The sequence below is a fragment of the Schistocerca americana genome, chromosome 5, assembly GCF_021461395.2.
Source record: "Schistocerca americana isolate TAMUIC-IGC-003095 chromosome 5, iqSchAmer2.1, whole genome shotgun sequence".
Classification (NCBI taxonomy): Eukaryota; Metazoa; Arthropoda; class Insecta; order Orthoptera; family Acrididae; genus Schistocerca; species Schistocerca americana.
In genome coordinates, this window is record NC_060123.1 from 33,793,714 (window position 1) to 33,818,149 (window position 24,436).

The following is a 24,436-nucleotide window of genomic DNA, read 5'->3' on the forward strand; positions in this document are numbered from 1 at the left end:
TTCCTTCCTTTCCGGGCTGCATACCTTCCCTTTCCGCATCCTTCCCCATCCCCTGTCTTCACCCCCCCCCCCCTCACCTCTTGCTCTTTCCTTCACTTTCTCCCCCTCTGGGAGTATGGTTTGCGCCTACGTCCGGAGACGGACGCTTGTAAATGTCCCGCATTCTTCTTCTTCCTTGCTTGTATGTCTTCTTCCTTCCTTTGTCCATCTCCTTTCCTTACCTCTTCTCTTTACCCTTTTCTCCGCTGCGGCGTTTGAGACCCCCTCTTCTTTCCTTTCCCTTTCTCTTTCTTCCTCCCTGTGCGTGTCTGAAGGCCGACCCACGCACTTCCATGCGTAGCCGGTGACGGGGTAACGCGTAATTCCCCGCCCCGGGTAGACAGGTAGGACACGTACGTACCCCCTGGTAAAGGCCAGGCCCAGGGAGGGGTGATTACCCGAGCTGATACCTTCCGAAAGTGCCGATTGGTCCCTCCGTCCGTATGTCGGGAGGTGTGACCTGAGGTGTGAACAATCACCTAAGGCGGGTGTGCCCTCGGTGAGGGCCCCCACAAGGGAGGAGCGCGCCATCGGAGACGCCGGTAATCATGGGGGATTCTTCCGCAATGGTTTCCTCACCTTCCACTATGTCTGCTCACAAACGTAAGTTCACTGAGTCTCATCCACAGACGGTTCTTCCATCGTTGCCACAGTTCCTTGTTGTTTCTCGGTCTGACGAAGGTCACGACTTTTCCACGGTCAACCCTTTCATTATTCAGAAAGGTGTCGACGCAATTGCGGGTCCTGTAAAGTCTTGTTCCAGATTACGGAATGGTACCCTGTTGTTAGAAACACACAGTGCCCTCCAGGCTCAAAAATTGCTGCGTACTTCTCTGCTCCACACCTTCCCTGTCCGGGTGGAACCGCACCGTACCTTAAATTCCTCGCGTGGAGTCGTTTATACACGCTCCCTCGATGGATTGTCTGACGAAGAAATTCAGCACTACCTGTCTGACCAGGGCGTCACCGCTGTTCATCGGGTTATGAAAAGGGTTGACTCGAACATCATTCCAACCCGCACTGTCTTCTTGACTTTTGACAAAGTTCAACTCCCATCAAAAATCAAAGCAGGCTATGAGATAATTTCCGTTCGCCCTTATGTCCCAAACCCTACGCGTTGCTATCGATGTCAGCGGTTTAATCACACCAGCCAGTCCTGTTCCAATCCGGCCAAATGTGTTACGTGTGGCAGGGATGCCCATGAGGGTGCTTGTCCACCTCCATCCCCTCGCTGCATCAACTGTATGGGTGACCACGCTGCTTCCTCTCGAGATTGCCCTGTTTTTAAGGACGAAAAGCTGATCCAGGAAATAAGAGTGAAGGAAAAGGTGTCGACCTTTGCTGCTCGAAAGTTACTCGCCAGTCGACAGCCCACCGTGCCTCAGAAAGGAAAATACAGCGCTGTCCTTGCTTCTTCTCGGCCAACAAAGGAGGCGGCCACGCAGACTTGCGACCTCACATTTAGTACCACGGTCGTCAGATCGGCCAGCGCAAAGATCGCCCGTTCAACCTCACCTCTTTCGCCTGCCCACTCTATGGCTCACCCTTCGTCGGGTTCTGCTAAATCTCGAGCCCAAAAGTCAGACGCCAAGTCTACAAAAAAAGAGCATTCTCGTGAAGAGTTTTTACGTACTGCAACTTCACAACCATCGGTTCCTCCTTCATCTAAACATACCTCCAAGAAGGCTACGAAGAAACACAGTTCCTCTCCTTCTCCGCCAAGGCGTGTCCCATCTACAGCACCACCTGGCGGAAATCGCCCTCGGCCATCTTCTGTGTCGCCGAGGCGCACTGTTGGTGGCCGGTCAACTGGCCGATCGTTGGTGGCAGGAGCTGCTCCTGACCAACCTATGGATCAGGATCTTCTGCCTTCGACTGAATGCCATTCCATGCTGTCGGTCGCAAGCTCTGAGCAGTCGTTGAGTTGACAGCACCCTTGGTGCCGTTCCTCCATTTTCTGTTCACCCTATGTCCATTATCCACTGGAATATCCGCGGCATTCGCGCCAATCGGGAGGAATTGTCGATCCTCTTACGATCCTACTCGCCGGTCATCTTCTGTCTTCAGGAAACAAAGCTGCGTCCCCATGACCGCTTTGTTCTCCCTCATTTTCAGTCCGTCCGATATGACCTCCCTTCAGTTGAAGGCACTCCAGCCCATGGAGGACTCATGATTCTGCTCCATGATACTCTCCATTATCACCCAATCCCCTTAAACACTTCCTTCCAAGCTGTCGCCGTCCGTCTTTCCCTTTCTGGATACACGTTCTCTCTTTGTACGGTATACATTCCATCGTCTACACCAATGGCACGAGCTGATCTCCTTCATCTTCTTGATCAGCTTCCACCCCCCTATTTGCTGGTTGGGGACTTCAATGCCCACCACCCGCTTTGGGGATCTCCACATCCTTGTCCACGTGGCTCACTATTGCTAGACGTCTTCCACCAAGCGGATCTAGTCTGCCTCAACACTGGGGTCCCTACATTTTTGTCTGCCTCCACGGCAAATTTATCCCATTTGGATCTTGCGGTCGGTACTGTTCCGCTAGCTCGGCGCTTCGAATGGTTCGCCCTTGATGATACACACTCGAGTGACCACTTTCCATGTGTTCTTCGACTGCAGCCTCAACTGCCATATATGCGCTCGCGACGCTGGAAGTTTGCCCAAGCCGATTGGACACTTTTTTCGTCTCTAGCGACATTCGATGACCGTCGCTTTCCCAGCGTCGACGATGAGGTCACACATTTTACCGACGTTATTCTCACAGCTGCGGAACGTTCAATACCACGCACCTCCGAATTGCCCCGGCGCCCTCCAGTTCCTTGGTGGAACGAGGCCTGCCGTGACGCAATACGTGAGCGGCGACGTGCTCTTCGCATTTTCCGTCACCATCCAACTTTGGCCAACTGTATCCGATATAAGCAGCTCCGTGCGCGATGCCGTCGCGTCATCCGCGATAGCAAGAAGGCAAGCTGGAAATTCTTTACTAGCTCATTTAACAACTTCACTCCCTCCTCGGAAGTTTGGAGTCGGCTTCGACGGTTCTCAGGCGCGCCTAGTTTCTCCCCGGTCTCTGGGCTCACTGTCGCGCATGATACCTTAGTGGACCCCGTCGCAATTTCTAACTCATTGGGTCAGCACTTTGCTGAGATTTCGAGCTCTTCAAATTACCCGCCAGCGTTTCTCCCGAAGAAACGTGCAGCAGAAGTGCGGCATCTTGCTTTCTCCTCTCAAAATCGCGAAAGCTACAATACTGTTTTCTCCATGCGCGAACTCCAACATGCACTCTCTACTTCTCGCTCCTCCGCCCCAGGACCGGATGGTATCCATGTCCAAATGTTGCTGCATTTATCAACCCATAGCCTGCGTCACCTCCTTCGCCTTTATAATCGAATTTGGACCGACAGTTCCTTTCCCAGGCGATGGCGGGAAGCTATTGTCGTTCCCGTTCCGAAACCTGGAAAGGACAAACATCTCCCCTCTAGCTATCGCCCCATTTCTCTCACGAGTAGTGTCTGTAAGGTTTTGGAGCGTATGGTGAATTACCGTTTAGCTTGGTGGCTGGAGTCCCGCAGTCTTTTAACACCAGCCCAATGCGGATTCCGAAAGCATCGTTCTGCTGTTGACCATCTTGTTGCTCTCTCCACTTATATCATGAACAATTTTCTCCGGAAACGCCAAACGGTAGCAATATTTTTTGATCTGGAGAGAGCGTACGATACCTGTTGGAGGACAGGCATCCTCCGCACACTGTTCTCTTGGGGCTTTCGAGGCCGGCTGCCCCTTTTTCTTCGCGAATTTATGGCAGAGCGCACATTTAGGGTGCGGGTGAACACTACTCTCTCCCGTACTTTCTCCCAAGAAAACGGGGTACCCCAGGGCTCCGTGCTGAGTGTTGTACTGTTTGCCATCGCCATTAATCCAATTATGGATTGTCTCCTTCCTGATGTCTCGGGCTCCCTCTTTGTGGACGATTTTGCGATCTACTACAGTTCTCAAAGGACCAGCCTTCTTGAAAGACGTCTTCAAGGATGTCTCGATCGCCTCTACTCGTGGAGCATCGAAACCGGCTTCCGTTTCTCACCCAGTAAGACCGTTTGTGTTAATTTTTGGCGACGTAAGGAGTTTCTTCCGCCCTCCTTACATCTAGGTCCTGTCAACCTTCCGTTTTCCGACGTCGCTAAATTCTTGGGTCTTATGTTTGACAGAAAACTGTGCTGGTCCTCCCACGTTTCCTATCTTTCGGCTCGCTGTCTGCGTTCCCTTAACACCCTCCGTGTCCTGAATGGTACCTCTTGGGGAGCGGACCGGGTGGTCCTTCTCCGCCTCTATCGCGCCTTAGTGCGCTCGAAATTGGATTATGGAAGCATAGTCTACTCCTCTGCTCGGCCGTCTATTCTTCGGCGTCTCGACTCTATCCACCACCGTGGATTACGTTTAGTGTCTGGAGCTTTTTACACCAGCCCTGTGGAAAGCCTTTATGCTGAGACTGCTGAACCTCCGCTGTCCAATCGGCGGGCAGTCCTTCTGAGTCGTTATGCTAGCCATCTGTCTTCCATGCCTGCTAATCCAGCCCATAACCTTTTTTTCGACGCCTCCTTTGATGTCGGGTATGCAGGCCGCTCCTCCTCCCTACTACCCCCGGGAGTCCGCTTCCGTCAACTGCTCCATTCTCTTTCCTTCCGCTTTCCTAAAACCTTCTTGACAACTTGGGGTACAGCACCGCCTTGGCACCGTCCCCGGATCGACTTGCTCAGAGACCTATGTCAATTTCCCAAAGATGGTACCCCTACACTTGTTTACCGTCGGGCATTTGCTGCTCTATGTGCACAAATGACGGAAGCCACATTTATTTACACCGATGGCTCGAAAACATCGTTAGGTGTAGGGAGTGCCTATATTGTTGGCGACACCCCAAATCACTTTCGGCTTCCCGACCAGTGTTCGGTTTATACTGCAGAGCTTTACGCTGTTCTCCAGGCTGTCCACTACATCCGCCGCCATCAGCGGATACAGTACGTAATCTGCTCAGATTCTCTCAGCTCTCTCCTAAGTCTCCAAGCTCTTTACCCTGTGCACCCTCTGGTCCACCGGATTCAGGACTGTCTGCGCTTGCTCCACCTGGGGGGCGTCTCAGTGGCGTTCCTCTGGCTCCCGGGACACGCTGGTATCTGTGGAAATGAGGCGGCCGATATAGCGGCCAAGGCTGCAGTCTCTCTTCCTCGGCCAGCTCTTCAGTCTCTTCCGTTTACCGATCTACGGAGCGGTTTATGTCGCCAAGTTACTCATTTATGGCATGCGCATTGGTCAACACTTCCCCACAATAAATTGCGGGAAGTGAAAGCCGTTCCTTGCGCTTGGACCTCTTCCTCCCGAACGCGTCGTCGGGAGGAGGTAATTTTAGCTCGACTCCGGATAGGGCACTGTCTTTTTAGTCATCGACATCTTTTAAGCGGTGATCCTCCCCCACTCTGTCCCCACTGCTCTCAGCTGTGGACGGTCAGACACCTTTTAATTGAATGCCCCTATTTTAATCCGTTACGCTCCCGTCTACAGCTATCGCCTGATCTATCGTCGATTTTAGCAGATGACACGCGCTCAGCTGACCGCGTTCTACAGTTTATTAGTGACAGTGAAATGACGTCAGTCATTTGAAGCTTTTTTTTTGTGGACAACCAACCCCTTTCTATAGTGGACTTTTAAGCATTCCTTCTGCCTTTAGTTTCTCCAATTTTCTGACTATGTTTCCATTGCTGCTGATTTTAAATTTCGTTTTTTTCCTGTTTTCTACGTCACGGGCTGGGCGCTAATGACCATAGAAGTTTTGCGCCCTAAAACCACAAACAAAAAAAAAAAAAAAAAAAAGCGTAGTGTATGCGTCTCCTTAGTTGATCTGTTACATTTTCCAAGTGTCTTGCCAATATAACGCAGTCTTTGGTTAGCCTTCCCCACAACATTTTCTATGTATTCCTTCCAATTTAAGTTTTCGTAATCGTAATTCCTAGGGATTTGGTTCAATTTACGGCCTTTAGATTTGACTGATTTATCGTGTAATCGAAGTTTAACGGATTTCTTTTAGCACTCATGTGGATGATCTCACACTAGGATCAACTGCCAATTTTCGCACCATTCAGATATCTTTTCTAAATTCTTTTGCAATTTGTTTTGTTCTTCTGATGACTTTATTATTCGATAAACGACAGCGTAATCTGCAAACAACCTGAGACGGCTGCTCGGATTGTCTCCCAAATCGTTTATATAGATAAGGAACAGCAAAAGGCCTATAACATTACCCTGCGGAACGCCAGAAATCACTTCTGTTTTGCTCGATGAGTTTCCGTCAGTTACTACGAACTGTGACCTCTCTGAAAGGAAATCACAAAATCCAGTCACATAACTGAGACGATATCCCATAAGCAATTTCGCTACAAGCCACTTGTGTGGTACAGTGTCAAAAGCCTTCCGGAAATCCAGAAATACAGAATCGATCTGAAATCCCTTGTCAATAGCACTCAACACTTCATGTGAATAAAGAGCTAGTTGTGTTTCACAAGAACGATGTTTTCTAAACCCATGATGACTGTGTCAATAGACCGTTTTATTCGAGGTAATTCATAATCTTCGAAAACAATATATGTTCCAAAATCCTGCTGCATATCGACGTTAACGATATGGGCGTGTAATTTAGTGGATTGCTCCTACTACCTTTCTTGAATATTGGTGTGACCAGTGCAACTTTCCGGTCTTTGGGTGCGGATCTTTCGTCAAGCGAACGGTTATATATGATTGATAAATATGGACCTAATGTATCAGCATACTCTGAAAGGAACCTAATTGGTGTACAGCATGGACCAGAAGACTTGCTTTTATTAAGTGATTTAAGTTGCTTCACTACTCCGAGGATATTTACTTCTACGTTACTCATGTTGGCAGTCGTTCTTAATTCGAATTCTGGAATATTTACTTCGTCTTCTTTTGTGAAGACGTTTCGGAAGGCATGTTTATTAACTAACTATAAGTCTGCAAATGTATGCGTGTACGAATTAGCTAATTTTAAATTGGTCTAAACTTGTAAATACTTTGACATGTCGTATATCCTTGTAAAAATAGATCTACGGATGAATAAAGCTACTACTACTACTACTAATCCTCTTCAGAGTCCCAAAATGACATCCTTTTAACACATTTTTCAATTTCGGGGAAACAAAATTCATACGGACTCATATCAGGTAAATAGGGAGTTGGGAGGGCTGCGGAACAACATGAATGCCGTTTGAGGTCAAAAATTCCGAGATGGACGTGGCCGTGTGACATGAGGCACTGTCATTGTCTGCAGTGTCTAGTTTCACTCGATTTATCCTTTTCCCCAGCCTTTGAAGGACAGCTTTGAAAAACTCTCGGTGACAGGTTGCCCTAGAAGAACAAATTCTTTATGCACAATACCCATACTGTCAAGAAGCAAATCAGCATTGTTAAGAACTTTGATTCTCTTACTCGAGCTTTTGTCCTTCGAGGAGATGTCTTGGTGTTGCACTCTTCACTTTGCTGTTTTGTCTCAGGCTTGTGCTAAAAAATGTAGGATTCATCACTGGTGCCTGCCCTATATACCGTACACTTGGAACAGCGAACAAAATATTAAGTCACCTGGAGCCTTTACCCTGAGACCTGCCTCAATAGCCGAGGCTGCTAAGGCACCCGTGTGCAGTGGCGCTCGGTTCGGAGGTACATTGATTCGACTCCTGCTGGTGGTGGAACCATTCGTGACCACTGGCAATCGTCTCAAGATGATCAACGAACACATTTCTTCGATTGCCCTTCTGCTCAGTTTTGAGGTTTTTCGGCACCATTTTCGCACGTGCAAAACTTCAGTCGATATTTGATTTACGGTGAAAATGTTTAACCGGGAACCCATCATCTTCATTGTTAAATGTCGTTCGGGATATCACAAGAGCATGCACAGGTTCGACATTTTCGTCGGTTTTTGAAGTTGGTCTCCCTGAGCGAGGTTCATCATGAACGTATTCTCGGCATTCCAAAAATGGTTTGTGCCAGCGAAAAACATGTGCTCTTGATAAAAATGTTCCCCATAGACCTGTTTCAACTATTCTAAGGTCACACTTGCGGGTCCCTCAGGTTTAACACGAAACTTGATGGCATAACGTTGCTCTAAGTTCCGCTGATCCAATTTGGTAACACACGACAAAAACATAACTTCACTGACGGCGCTTTCAAAAATCACTGATGGCTGTAGAGAGTGACACTCAGACTGAGCGTGTGGAAGGGATGAACTCACCTGTCTATACAAGTAGGACAACACGCCGTTGCCAGATCGCTCGCTCTGTTGTCAGTCTCATTACATTTCTCACACACCTCGTAGGCTGTGGACACTCCTATCTATCAAGATGAACAGCCGAGTTCACACGGTTTCGTGCGTACGCTCCTTGTTTGAGGAAAACTTTCAGGCACCTCGGCTGGTCTGCCAGATTACCCGATCGTATTCCCGTTTAGTGAGCAAAAGTCGAAAGTAATGCTAATAAAAAGGGGAAGGGGTAAACACAGAGCAACATTTAGTATCGTTTTAAATAATGTTTTACAAGTTGAACAATTAAAATACTTGGATATAATTATTGAGTGCCAACGGCCTTGCCACAGTGGTAACACCGGGTCCCGTCAGATCACCGAAGTTAAGCGCGGTCGGGCTGGGATAGCACTTGAATGGGTGACCATTCGGTCTGCCGAGTGCTGTTGGCAAGCGGGGTGCACTCAGCCCTTGTGAGGCAAACTGAGGAGCTACTTGATTGAGAAGTGGCGGCTCCGGTCTCGTAAACTGACATACGGCCGGGAGAGCGGTGTGTTAACCACACGCCCCTCCATATTCGCATCCAATGACGCCTGTGGGTGAGGATGACACGGCGGCCGGTCGGAACCGTTGGGCCTTCATGACCTGTTCGGGAGGAGTTTAGTTTTTTATAATCATTCATTATAAATTTTTGTTCAATGGACACACACAGAACATGACTGAAATATGCACGAAATTTATTCATTCTTTAGCTAAATCAGCAAGGCTCAACCGGGGACTGGGTACAAGAGCGATGAAAATAATTTACAAAGGTACCAGTAACTGGCATATGCAGCTCCTGTTTTGATTCAAGCACTAAGAAGAAAATATAGCTCTGCAGGTTCGAAGAATCCAATGCGTAATCAGCATACATAGCGACGTCTGCTGAAGTGTTGTGCATTCTGTCAGACCTTACACCAAATCTTAAGCAGTTGTACCGGTTTCTTAGGGTCTTCAGTAAATATCAAGAATGAATAAAAATATCGAGGTGAGGTTTTCGCTAAGTTACAGCTGACAATGTAGCACATTTACTGACATTCCCAAGTAATTTGTACGGTTTATAGTCGCTGGACGACGATAGAGACTTTGCTTTTTTTTTTTTTTCTTTAAAGAAGGAACTATACATTTTTTCTGCGACATTTCAGTGAAGCTTCTAATAGTATTTAAACGACATAACATGTATGGGACTTGATCAAATAGTGTCAAGGTAACAGCGCCGCAAACCAGTCCCGGCGTCAGGAGAAGAGATTCCACAAACGTCTGCCCTGTTATAGCTAATGCAAGCAAAAACGTAACTCAGGTACGGTTCGTGTGTTTACCTGTGCTCTTGATGCCTATCAATCTCTGTTCTGCTGTTGTAGCAATCACATAACTTGCTCGTAAAATTATTGATTCAATCACAATGTATACGACAGTCGAAAAGATGAATATCGTTTATGGTGAATGTCACCAAACCACTAGAGCGGCGGTGCGATCGTACGCTGGAGAGTATCCAGAATGTGCCAAGCACTCACGACCTGTCTTTGCAAACATTATTTTAAGAAAAGTTGTAGAAACTGGAAGTGAGAAGAATAGAATACGCCAAGGAAAAAGAAAGCCAACTGATGAAGGAAAGGAAACTAACGTTTTAGCAGCAGTAAAAGGCGTCTCGCAAGCAAGAGTGGGAACTGCGCACACAACGTCCCATCGTGTTTCATCCTCTTCACACTTTGCTGCATGTACAGCTCCATGGCAATGACTTCCAAGATTGCTTCCAATTCTCCGAATATTACTTACGAAAAGTGCGAAATGATGTGGCATATCTAAGCCCAATTTTGTTTACGGAACACTTCTATACTTTTATCTGCGGTGAAAATCAACTTTGAGTGCTATAGGAAACACTGACGTGTCCCAAAGGCATGAAATCTCTTAAAATACGAGTGTGTGTTATCGCTAACTCCAGATGAACTTCAACGCGCAGTGTCATTTCTCCACAAATACTTTATACCGTGTAGCAATGCTCAAAGTCAATAATTTGAGCACTTGGCATGACAGCCGTGATAATAAACACACGAACCGTACCTGAGATACCTGTTTGCCTACATCTGGTATAATAGGGCAGACGTTTGCGGGGGAACCTCTTCTCCTGATGGCGGGACAGTGCTTTGCGGAGCTGTAATCTTTATATTATTCTATCAAATCTCATACATGTTGCGTCGTTGAAGTTCTCTTCAAAGCTTCGTTCAAATGCCACAGAAAAGTTTATACACTACTGCCCATTAAAACTGCTACACGACGAAGATGACGTGCTACAGACGCGAAATTTAACCAACAGGAAGAAGATGCTGTGATATGGAAATGATTAGCTTTTCAGAGCATTCACACAAGGTTGGCGCCGGTGGCGACACCTACAACGTGCTGACATGAGGAAAGTTTCCAACCGATTTCTCATACACAAACAGCAGTTGACCGGCATTGCCTGGTGAAACGTTGTTGTGATGCCTCGTGTAAGAAGGAGAAATGCGTACCATCACGTTTCCGACTTTGATAAATGTCAGATTGTAGCCTATCGCGATTGCGGTTTACTGTATCGCGGCATTGCTGCTCGCGTTGTTAGAGATCCAATGACTGTTAGTAGAATATGGAATCGGTGGGTTCAGGAGGGTAATACGGAACGCCATGCTGGATCCCAACAATCTCGTATCACTTGCAGTCTAGATGACAGGCATCTTATCCGCATGACTGCAACGGATCGTGCAGCCACGACTCGACCCCTGAGTCAACAGATGGGGACGTTTACAAGACAACAACCATCTGCACGAACAGTTCGACGACGTTTGCAGCAGCATGGACTATCAGCTCGGAGACCATGGCTGCGGTTATCCTTGACGCTACATCACAGACAGGAGCGCCTGCGATGGTATACTCAACGACGAACCTGGGTGCACGAATGGCATAACGTCATTTTTTCGGATGAATCCAGGTTCTGTTTACAGCATGATGATGGTCGCATCCGTGTTTGGCGACATCGCGGTGAAAGCACATTGGAAGCGTGTATTCGCCATCGCCATACTGGCGTGTCACCGGGCGTGATGATATGGGGTGTCATTGGTTACACGTCTCGGTCACCTCTTGTTCGGATTGACGGCACTTTGAACAGTGGACGTTACATTTTAGATGTGTTACGACCCGTGCCTCTACTCTTCATTCGATCCCTGCGAAACCCTACATTTCAGCAGGATAATGCACGACCGCATGTTGCAGGTCCTGTACAGGTCTTTATGGATACAGAAAATGTTCGACTGCTGCCCTGGTCAGCACGTTCTCCAAATCTCTCATTAATTGAAAACGTCTGGTCAATGGTGGCCGAGCAACTGACTTGTCACAATACGCCAGTCACTACTCTTGATGAAGTGTGGTATCGTGTTGAAGCTGCATGGGCAGCTGTACCTGTACACGCCATCCAAGCTTTGTTTGACTCAATGCCCAGGCGTATCAAGGCTGTTATTACGGCCAGAGGTGGTTGTTCTGGGTACTGATTTCTCAGGATCTATGGACCCAAATTGCGTGAAAATGTAATCACATGTTAGTTCTAGTATAATATATTTGTCCAATGAATACCCGTTTATCATCTGCATTTCTTCTTGGTGTAGCAACTTTAATGGCCAGTAGTGTAGTTCCAGTAGAAAAAAACAGTCGGTGTCGTAATTCGGCGAATATAAATGATAGTAATTACCTGGGAATGTTAGGAAATTCGTCATATTGTCAGCTATGATTTGGTGAAAACCGCACCTCTATTTATTTATTTATTCTCGATATATTTGGCGTGACCTATCTTAACTGCCTCACTATGTATCAGTAACGGACCTATTACACTTCCTTGAAGTGTTCCTTTAATTATATTTACAACTGACTATTTGGTTCCAGAATCTGGCCCGATCCTCGATAAACTTGAATTTTTATTTGTAAATAACAGTGAAAATCTGTATCAAACACCTTTCTGAAGTCAAGGAACACGCCGTCAACCTAAGTGGCGATGTCTACTACACTTTGGTACTTATGGACTAACAGTGATCTGAAATTAGAATTATATTAATAACTTCAGCTGCTAACGGGCGTTGATATATATCAACGGGGACAGGTGAAAATGTGTGCCCCGACCGGGACTCGAACCCGGGATCTCCTGCTTACATGGCAGACGCTCTATCCATCTGAGCCACCGAGGACACAAGTGAATAGCGCGACTGCAGGGACTTATCCCTTGCACGCTTCCCGCGAGACCCACATTCTCACCTTGTATGTCCACACACTACATTCGTAGTGTCCCACCGCAACACACTCATTACTCGTGGAAGACATTCTTTCCAAGTCCCGTAAGAGTTTCGGGAATATGTGTGCACAGAAGAAGGAGGTCATGGCCGGTGTTGACAGAACTATGTACTTATATGGATATGGTGGACACCATATACATATAAGTAAACAGTGATCTTAGTTTCGCAAGATTTGTGTTTGTGGAACCCATGTTGATTTTTGATAGCGGAGATTTTCTTTCTGCATAAACTCTATAAAGAGTGAGGATAAAATATGTTCCATAATTCTATAGCGGATTGGTGTCAGCGACAACGGCCTATAATTATGTGCATCCGACCTATGGCCCTTCTTAAAAATGGGAATGATCTGCGATTGTTTTTTTTCCCAGTTGCTGGGTACTCTTCGTGGCTTCAGCGACCTACAATGAAGTACTGTTAAACGGGAGAGCATGTTCTTTCGCAAAATCTCTGTAGAACCTTACAGGTTCCTCATGTGGCCAAGGTACCTTTTCGCTGTTAAGCGACTGCAGTCACTTCTCTATTCCTTGATCACTTATCTCAACATCTACCATTTTGTGCGATGACTGAAGTGAAGGACCCTATTACTCGTACGATGTTTCGCAGTGAAACCCAGCGGGGTGGTGCAGTGGTTAGCACACTGTACTCGCATTCGGGTGGACGACGGTTCAATCCCGCGTCCGGCCATCCTGATTTAGGTTTTCCGTGATTTCCCTAGATCACTTCAGGCAAATGCCGGGATGGTTCCTTTAAAAGGGCACGGCCGATTTCCTTCTCCATATCTCCCTACTTCGAGCTTGTGCTCCGTCTCTAATGACCTCGTTGTCGACGGGACGTTAAACACTGAATTCCTCCTCCGCAGTGAAAGAATTTCGGAAGACCGAATTCAATTTTCAGTCTTCTGTTATCTTCCGTGCGGTGACATTGTGGTTATTGAGAAGCTGAATAGGTAATTTCGATCAGCTTACTGACTTTACAGAAAACTAAAACTTCTTACGGATTTTAGCCAGACCGGTTGCCAAAATTCTGCTTTCGGGTTCATCGAATGCTTTTCTCATTGCTCTCCTTACGCTCACTTTCGCTTCTTGCTGCTGTTCGTCAGCTAGGCTTGGACTTCGTATAAGTCTGTGATAAAGCTCTATTTGTTTCCGTAACAACTTTCTAACAAGGCTATCAAACCACGGTGGGCTTCTACCATTCCTTAACACCTTGCCGGGAACGTACTTGTCTAAGGTGTATTGGAACATGCTTTCGAATTTTATCCATTTGTGGTCCATATCTTCGTACTCAGAACTAGGTGTCTGATGTTGAGTATTCAGATATCATGCCATTTCTATCCTGTTATGCTTAACAAGCAAAAATAATTTCTCAACTTCCTTAACATTCCTTGTAATAGTACCCTCCTCTACGTTAACTGATTCGAAAAGTTCCGGTTTGCATTTTTCTAGGAGGTCTAAGACGTTACCATCGCGAGGTGGTATTCTACCTGCTCGAAGTAATTTTCGAACAAAAAATTCAGTCTCCATGAGCCACTAAGGAGAGGTTCGGAATTTAATCCGTGACATTGTCTCTCAAGCTCGCGCTCTGTGCATTAAGCTGTATGATGAAGTACGGGTGTACGCCAGTGTCTTATAACAAATTTTAAATTTCGCTATGGTGTCTTATGGAATGAAGCCGTGAGGCTGTTGAAAGATGTCTGTTGACTCATCCACTCTTCATTTACATCGTACACTCTACGCATTGGTTACGGGAGAGCTCTTTGTCTTTATTTACTGATCACATATTGATCTATTTTGATAATTATCTCTACTACATGGGAAATACTTAAGTTTTACTTCTAGTTTTTGGAGTCGGTAGCTCGGCCAATGAACGGTTAGGGAGTAGACGTGCCACGTGAGTAGGTGAATTTGAGAGCAAGAAGGAAAGGCAATCGCACTGAGACAGTATGTTGTGAACAGACGTTAGTTGTTCTAAGCGATTTCACCATGTAATGTAGCGCATATTATTGAGAGTTAATTGGCGCTCACGAGTTTCGCGTATGCAGTGTCTATTATTGGCATCTTGTGTGGATAGACAGCACTGAGCCAGAAGAGATCGTTTGAAAGCTGTTTGTATCAGGTGAGCTGTGGTCTGAAAATTCTGCTGCCACTCAGTTGAAGAGGAGGAGTGCATAAACTGGAATTGACATTGAGGCTGCCTACACTATAATATCTCCTCCCCCCCCTCCCCCAATGAACCATGGACCTTGCCGTTGGTGGGAAGGCGTGCATGCCTCAGCGATACAGATGGCCGTACCGTAGGTGCAACCACAACGGAGGGGTATCTGCTGAGGGGCCAGACAAACGTGTGGTTCCTGAAGAGGGGCAGCAGCCTTTTCAGTAGTTTCAGGGGATGATTGACTGATCTGGCCTTGTAACACTAACCAAAACGGCCGCCCGCATCTCGTGGTCGTGCGGTAGCGTTCTCGCTTCCCACGCCCGGGTTCCCGGGTTCGATTCCCGGCGGGGTCAGGGATTTTCTCTGCCTCGTGATGGCTGGGTGTTGTGTGCTGTCTCTAGGTTAGTTAGGTTTAAGTAGTTCTAAGTTCTAGGGGACTGATGACCGTAGATGTTAAGTCCCATAGTGCTCAGAGCCATTTGAACCAACCAAAACGGCCTTGCTGTGCTGCTACTGCGAACGGCTGAAAGCAAGGGGAAACTACAGCCGTAATTTTTCCCGAGCGCATGCAGCTTTACTGTATGGTTAAATGATGATGGCGTCCTCTTGGGTAAAATATTCCGGAGGTAAAATAGTCCCCCATTCCGATCTCCGGGCGGGGACTACTCAGGTGGACGTCGTTATCAGGAGAAAGAAAACTGGCGTTCTACGGATCGGAGCGTGGAATGTCAGATCCCTTAACCGAGCAGGTAGGTTAGAAAATTTGAAAAGGGAAATGGATAGGTTAAAGTTAGCTATAGTAGGAATTAGTGAAGTTCGGTGGCAGGAGGAACAAGACTTTTGGCCAGGGGAATACAAAATCAAATAGGGGTAATGCAGGAGTAGGTTTAATAATGAATAAAAAATAGGGGTACGGGTAAGCTACTACAAACAGCATAGTGAACGCATTATTGTGGCTAAGATAGACACGAAGCCCACGCCTACTACAGTATTGCAAGTTTATATGCCAACTAGCTCTGCAGATGTTGAAGAAATTGATGAAATGTATGATGGGATTAAAGAAATTATTCTGGTAGTGAAGGGAGACGAAAATTTTATAGTCATGGGTGACTGGAATTCGAGAGTACGAAAAGGGAGAGAAGGAAACATAGTGGGTGAATATGGATTGGGGTTAAGAAATGAAAGAGGAAGCCGTCTGGTAGAATTTTGCACAGAGCACAACTTAATCATAGCTGACACTTGGTTCAAGAATCATAAAAGAAGGTTGTATACATGGAAGAATCCTGGAGGTACTAGAAGGTATCACATTATATAATGGTAAGACAAAGATTTAGGAACCAGGTTTTAAATTGTAAGACATTTCCAGGGGCAGATGTGGACTCTGACCACAATCTATTTGTTATGAACTGTATATTAAAACTGAAGAAACTGCAAAAAGGTCGGAATTTAAGGAGATGGGACCTGGATAAACTGACTAAACCAGAGGTTGTACAGTGTTTCAGGGAGAGCATAAGGGAACAATTGTCACGAATGGGGGAAAGAAATACAGCAGAAGAAGAATGGGTAGCTCTGAGGGATGAAGTAGTGAAGGCAGCAGAGGATCAAGTAGGTAAAAAACGAGGGCTAGTAGAAATTCTTGGGTAACAGAAGAAATACTGAATTTAATTGATGAATGTAAGGATGTAGTGGCTTATCTCACTAGGGGTAAGATAGATACTGCCTACAGGAGAATTAGTGAGACCTTTGGAGAAAAGAGAACCACTTGTATGAATATCAAGAGCTCAGATGGAAACCCAGTTCTAAGCAAAGACGGGAAAGCAGAAAGGTGGAAGGAGTATATAGAGGGTCTATACAAGGGCGATGTACGTGAGGACAATATTACGAAAATGGAAGAGGATGTAGATGAAGATGAAATGGGAGATATGATACTGCGTGAAGAGTTTGACAGAGCACTAAAAGACCTGAGTCGCAACAAGGCCTCGGGAGTGGACAAAATTCCATTAGAACTACAAACGTCCTTAGGAGAGCTAGTCGTAACAAAACTCTACCATCTGGTGAGACAGGCGAAATACCCTCAGACATCAAGAATAATATAATAATTCCAATCCCAAAGAAAGCAGGTGTTGACAGACGTGAAAATTACTGAACTATCAGTTTAATAAGTCACAGCTGCAAAATACTAACGCGAATTCTTTACAGACGAATGGAAAAACTACTAGAAGCCGTCCTCGGGGAAGATCAGTTTGGATTCCGTAGAAATATTGGAACACGTGAGGCAATACTGACCCTACGACTTATCTTAGAAGAAAGATTAAGGAGAGGCAAACCTACACTTCTAGCATTTGTAGACTTAGAGAAAGCTTTTGACATTGTTGACTGGAATACTCTCTTTCAAATTCTAAAAGCGGGATGGATAAAATACAGGGAGTGAAAGGCTATTTACAATTTGTATAGAAAGCAGATGGCAGTTATAAGAGTCCAGGGCCATGAAAGGGAGTTTTGCTATTTGCGGAGCAAAATAAATGATGATGGTCGAAGTAGAGAGGATATAAAATATAGACTTGCAATGGCAAGGAAAGCGTTTCTGAAGTAGAGAAATTTGTTAACATCGAGTATAGATTTCAGTGTCAGGATGTCGTTTCTGAAAGTATTTGTATGGAGTGTAGCCATGTATGGAAGTGAAACATGGACGATAAATAGTTTGGACAAGAAGAGAATAGAAGCTTTCGAAATGTGGTGCTACAGAAGAATGCTGAAGATTATATTGGTAGATCACATAACTAATGAGGAAGTATTGAATAGAATTGGGGAAGAGTTTGTGGCACAACTTGACAAGAAGAAGGGACCGGTTGGTAGGACATGTTCTGAGGCATCAAGGTATCACAAATTTAGCATTGGAGGGCAGCGTGGAGAGAGACCAAGAGATGAATACACTAAACAGATTCAGAAGGATGTAGGTTGCAGTAAGTACTGGTAGAAGAAGAAGCTTGCACAGGATAGAGTAGAATGGAGAACTGTATCAAACCAGTCTCAGGACTGAAGACCACAACAACAACAAAAACAACAACAATATAATACAGAGCGGATATAAATGCAGAACTATTAGGTGTGGTATTTCAATATGTACCCACATCTGTGTGCTGGTTGTTTTTCTCTGTGTCGAAGGGTTTTCCCACAAGCACGTCACAAACTTTATGAACCAATGTTTTCTGCATGGCTGTGATTGCACCATTAAGTCGACTACGTCAGTCATTAGAGACTAACCGTTTTGCATCCATGTGTCTACTCTTCACCACCTTAACTGCTGCCCAGGGTAAAATAAGCATTAATGGACTGCTCTTGCCCCATGTCGTTGGAGGTATTCATCATCATTAGTTTTCTGCTATATTAGCAGGTCCTTTGCATCTCCATTTTCTGCGATCCTTTGCTTCCTTCTTAAGGCTGCTGTATGTTGTACCGTCCATCATGTCATCCAGTATCTGGAATCTCTTCCTTCCTCGCTTCCTTTTCCCTTCTGCATAACCTACTATAACTGTTTTTATCAGTCCGTCATTCTTTTTTTATATATGCCCAATCCAATTTCTTTTTCTTCTCTTTATTACATCTAGTAACTGTCTTTTCTCTCCCACTCTCCTCAGTACCTCTTAATTTTTTGCTCTGTCCATCCAACTTATTCTTTCCATCCTCCGCCATGTCCACATCTCAAAAGCCTCCTGCCTTTCTCTGTCGTTCTTCCCCAAAGTCCATGTTTCAGCGCCATACAGAAGAACACTCCATACAAGGCATTTTATGAGTCTCTTCCTGAGTTCTCTGTCCAGACCGCTGCAGAAAATTCTCCTTTCCTTGTAAAATGCCTCTTTTGCCATAGCTATCCTTGTTTCAGTTTTTATGGTACACTTCCAGTCGGCGTCTATCCTGATTCCAAGATACTTAAAATTTTGCACCTGTTCTAATATTTCTCATTCAGCATAATTTTTATTTCTTTATTTCCCCCTAGGGCCAATACTTTTGTTTTCTTTGTGTTAAATTTCATTCCATAATTTTTTCAGTTAGCTTCAATGGTGTCCACCAAATCCTGTAATTCTTTTTCCCCTGTGGCGAGAAGGACGATGTCATCAGCAAACCTCAAACACCCTACTCTTCTTCCTCCAATTTCTACTCCTTTGTCATCTAATGAGCATTGGTCAATCATATTTTCCAAGTAGAGGTTGAAAAGGGCGGTAACAAACCTAAAAACATACTACTCCTAATAGCTATAATTATTATCCTGCAAATGAAGTAAATACTGATGTAATGTTTTTCAGTACACCGTCCCCAGTCACCAGTAGAAATCTCTGCACTTATACCCCGTATATTGAGAGTGAGCTACATTTTTTAAATCAATTACATGCCCATGTCACTCCTCTTTTTATTTAGCTCAGCGATACTTGGCAAACGTGATACTGTTTTCCACACGGTTTGGTGTGTTAGCCGTGTGACTACTCAGGTTTTCATACGAACGAGATAGAGTGACGATTAGACTGAAACCGATATACAAGCCGGCCGGGGTGGACGAGCGGTTCTAGGCGCTACAGTCTGGAACCGCGCGACCGCTACGGTCGCAGGTTCGAATCCTGCCTCAGGCATGGATGTGTGTGATGTCCTTAGGTTAGTTAGGTTTAAGTAGTTCTAAGTTCTAGGGGACTGTTGACCTCCGAAGTTAAGTCCCATAGTGCTGAGAGCCATTTGAACCATTTTTTTGAACCGATATACAGCATTTTGATTATATTCGCATCCCATGTTTAAACTGACTGTGAATTTGGAGCCATTGTTTCATTCACCAAACAAAATGGTAATATTTCTGTGGGTTTATTTAATATATACGTATACACACAGGGTTTAAATTTTAAGTTGACAAACCAGAATAACTCGAATAATAAGCTTCGACCCAAATATTAATCTGCGGAAAACATTAATATTTGGGTCAACGTTTGTAAAACTCTAATTCCTCTCTCTCAAACCCCACCCTATGGGGAGAGAGGGAGAGTTTTAGTTTTAGCGAATCAAAATTGACGAAGAAAATAAATATTTATTTTTCATTCGTAACCATTTTCCACGCAAAAATGAGAACATGGATTTTCTTGAATTACAGCGCCAACTACCAAGAATCAAAACAAATGTTTAAGACAAAATGTACGTAGTTTTTTTTAAAGTAGAATCTGATTCTGCAATAAAAATGGGGTTTCCATATGAAAAATTTAAAGTTGCCTCCCGCCCCACCCCCAGGGGGCTGTGGTGACGGGGTAATTTTAGCACCAGCAGATGTCCCCCTCGAAAATAATCAACCTTGGATTCTACACGATTTTTCGTGTGAAGCTTATTTTTCGTTGGTTTGTCAACCTAAAATTTACACCCTGTATATTGCCGATTCAGGAATCGGGCAGCACGTGACTGCCCCATGCCTAGCGGATGGTTCATGTGGTATTAATCTGTTTGAGAGTTTGCCATAATAATTACTTTAATAAATAATAAGTTTACTTGAAATTTCCATTTTACATTACCTTAGTCAGACTACCGTTCCCATCTCACGACTTTCTGAAGTAATAACAAACAAACGTTTTGCGATTGGTGCTATTCCGGATTTTTAACTTATTTCTGGCTAAGTAAGATGTCTATGAGAAGTCAGTTGTATAACAATTTGGTAACTGTATGATAAGTCACGCTGCAGAATGACGAAACTGCGCCTGCCGAGCTCTTACGTTATTCTGTTCAGGCAGTGTCGCATTGTCAGTCCCTGTTAGAGTAAACATATCTAGGATTTAGTACCTTTATCCGATATATAAGGGTGGGAACTGGCGTTAGTGGCATCCAGAGGTTGCTTATTGGTTGAGCTACACCAGAATATCTCTACAGTAATAGTACACTACTGGCCATTAAAATTGCTACATCAAGAAGAAATGCAGATGATAAACGGGTATTCATTGGACAAATATATATACTAGAACTGCCATGTGATTACATTTTCACGCAATTTGGGTGCATAGAACCTGAGAAATCAGTACCCAGAACAACCACCTCTGGCCGTAATAACGGCCTTGATATGTCTGGACATTGAGTCAAACAGAGCTTGGATGGCGTGTACAGGTACAGCTGCCCATGCAGCTTCAACACGATACCACACTTCATAAAGAGTAGTGACTGGCGTATTGTGACGAGCCAGTTGCTCGCCCACCATTGAGCAGACGTTCTCAATTGGTGAGAGATCTGGAGAATGTGCTGGCCAGGGCAGCAGTCGAACATTTTCTGTATCCAGATAGGCCCGTAAAGGACCTGCAACATGCGGTCGTGCATTGTAGTGATGAAATGTAGGGTTTCGCAGGAATCGAATGGAGGATAGAGCCACGGGTCGTAACACATCTGAAATGTAACGTCCACTGTTCAAAGTGCCGTCAATGCGAACAAGAGGTGACCCAGACGTGTAACCAATGGTACTCCATACCATCACGCCCGGTGATACGCCAGTATGGCGATGACGAATACACGTTTCCAATGTGCGTTCACCGCGATGTCGCCAGACACGGATGCGACCGTCATGATGCTGTAAACAGAACCTGAATTCATCCGAAAAAATGACGTTTTGCCATTCGTGCACCCAGGTTCGTCATTGAGTACACCATCGGAGGCGCTCCTGTCTGTGATGCAGTGTCAAGGGTAACCGCAGCCGTGGTCTCCGAGTTGATAGTCCATGCTGCTGCAAACGTCGTCGAACTGTTCGTGCAGATGGTTGTTGTTTTGCAAACGTCCCCATCTGTTGACTCAGGGATCGAGACGTGACTGCACGATCCGTTACAGTCATGCGGATAAGATGCCTGTCATCTCGACTGCTACTGATACGAGGCCGTTGGGATCCAGCACGGCGTTCCGTATTACCCTTCTGAACCCACCGATTCTATATTCTGTCATTGGATCTCTACCAACGCGAGTAGCAATGTCGCGATACGATAAACCGCAATAGCGATAGCGTACATTCCGACCTTTATCGAAGTCGGAAACGTGATGGTACGCATTTTTCCTCTTTACACGAGACATCACAGCAACGTTCCACCAGGCAACACCGGTCAACTGCTGTTTGTGTATGAGAAATCGGTTGGAAACTTTCCTCATTTCAGCACGTTGTAGGTGCCGCCACCGGCGCCAGCCTTGTGTGAATGCTCTGAAAAGCTAATCGTTTGCATATCACAGCGTCATCTTCCTGTCGGTTAAATTTCGCGTCTGTAACATGTCATCTTCATGGTGTAGCAATGTTAATGGCCAGTAGTGTAGATTGTACTGCTGAGCAGTGTATGTATCGGCGTTTGTTTAAATGTACTTGGATGTAGTCAGATGCATATCGATCCGATTACTAGGTGTATACACCTGATTATTAAGACATCATAGATGGTGTCAGTGCTCATCTGTACATCGTGCGGGGACGTTTAGCTCAGCGGCGAGCTCTAGGAGAACACACTGCTGGAGTGTTAAAAGTTCTCACCTAACCAGTGGTTCCGCCCGAAGACGCTGTCCGCTCAACAACAAAGTGGAAAATTCGGAAATAGTGGGCGGACGTGCAGGATAACGGCAGAGAGCGCAACTCGCTCCGAACGAGTCTTGTATACAAGGGGCCGACAGTCGTGTGTACGAGTGTGAGGCCGCGGCGTAGGGATTCACAAAGGTTTCTCTTTCGCGAAAACAACACGGTTTTAGTGCGGCGGTCCTTTCGGCGTGCGGGCCGTCATATTGTCGGTCGGGAGAGGTCGTAAAGTGGAGTTTATTTTGCCGCTCCACTTCCTCCGGTAGTCGCCGGCTGCGGACAGCTTGCCGCGGCCCCCGTGTTTATAAATACTCGATAAGTGTCGTGTGCTGCGCTCCCGCGCGCGTCCGAAACAAAGGGATCGGCTTACGGTCGGGGCGAACTGGGTGCCCGCTACCTGCTTGCAAGCGAGGTGGCCCCAGTGTTGGGTGTCCCCTGGGGACTGCCGCGGACGGTGAGCTCGGGAAAGCCGGGGGTTGTTTCCGGGAGTGTTTACGTTTAATCCCTCGGCCGAGGTTTTCTGTTTGTCTACAAACTTTCCAGTATTCTACAACTTATTACCTCACGTTTAATCACTCTCAAGACATACCGAGTCCATGAGGAACTAGATTCTCCTGTCAGCGTACGTGATCCGTGAAAGAGTGCGAGTTAGTCTATTATCTGGTGAAAGGTAGATTAGGACTTAACCCATCCTCCCACCATGTTAACTCTTCCTCGCACTTTCTTAGCTGTTTTTTCGCCTTAATGTTAGTCTTTCCCCTATCTGTGTTTCTCTAGCCTTGTGTTCTTAGGGTGGAGATTTTAGTGCATTGCAGAATGACTGGCTCATCCTTTTTTATTCTTGCGATCAGCCAGCCCAGGCCATTAACTACATTATTTTAATTCCTTCTACCGCTTTTTTTCTCTTTTAGTGCAAGTTTTCCCCTTTCGGCTAACTTTTTAGTTTTCTCTTTCAGTGCGGTTTCCAGTTCGTTTTACGCCGTTTTACTTTCCCAGACTTTTTTGGGGAATGGTTTTAATCAGAGACCTGTTCGAATGAGGAAGAAGGAAGTGATGACCCTGTAGTTTCATCTACATCTAAATGATTACTCTGCTATTCACAATAAAATGCCTGGCAGAGGGTTCAATAAACCACCTCTACCGTTCCACTCTCGAAAACGAAAAACGAGCACTTAAATTTTTCTGTGCGAGCCCTGCTTTCTCTTATTTTATCGCGATGACCATTTCTCCTTATGTAGGTGGGTGCCAACAGAATGTTTTCGCAATCGGAGCAAACTCGTGATCGAAATTTCATGAGAAGACCCAGTCGCAACGAAAAACGCCTTTGTTTTAATGATTGTCACTCCAATTCACGTATCACGTCTGTGGCACAATCTCCCCTATTTCGCGATAATACAAAACGAGCCCATGTCATCCGCCAGTTTCACCTGGTGCGGTTCCCACACCGCACAGCAATACTCCAGAATAGGTCGGACACGCGTGGTGTTCATATGGTTCAAATGGCTCTGAGCACTATGGGACTTAACATCTGAGGTCATCAGTCCCCTAGAACTTAGAACTACTTAAACCTAACTAACCTAAGGACATCACACACACCCATGCCCGGGGCAGGATTCGAACCTGCGACCGTAACGGTCGCGCGGCTCCAGACTGAAGCGCCTAGAACTGCTCGGCCACCCCGGCCGGTAAGCGGGTGTAAGCAGTCTCTTTAGTACACCTGATGCACCTTCTAAGTGTTCTGCCAATGAATTGCAGTCTTTGGTTTGCTCTACCCACAACATTATCTACGTGATCGTTCCAATTTAGGTTATTTTTAATTGTAATTCCTAAGTATTTAGTTGAATTTACAGCCTTCACATTTGTGTGACATCGCGTACTCGAAATTTAGCGGATTTCTTTTAGTAGTCATGTGAATAACTTCACACTTTTCTTTATTCAGGGTGAATTGCCACTTTTCGCACCATACAGATATCTTATCTAAATCATTTTGCAATTCATTGTGGTCATTTTATGACTTCACAAGACGGTAAATGACCGCATCATCTG

At 45.6% G+C, this 24,436-nt stretch overlaps 1 protein-coding gene, 1 non-coding gene and 1 pseudogene across 2 annotated transcripts in view; 2 read left to right on the top strand and 1 right to left on the bottom strand.

The window, feature by feature from the left end:
* Positions 1-24,436, top strand: part of LOC124616436 (doublesex- and mab-3-related transcription factor 2) — a 76,102-nt gene that overhangs the window by 30,817 nt on the left and 20,849 nt on the right. The window lies entirely within an intron of this gene.
* Positions 8,673-8,790, top strand: LOC124617049 (annotated as a pseudogene).
* Trnat-ugu lies at positions 12,509-12,582 on the bottom strand. Its single transcript has one exon. It is a non-coding gene; the product is annotated as a tRNA-Thr (tRNA).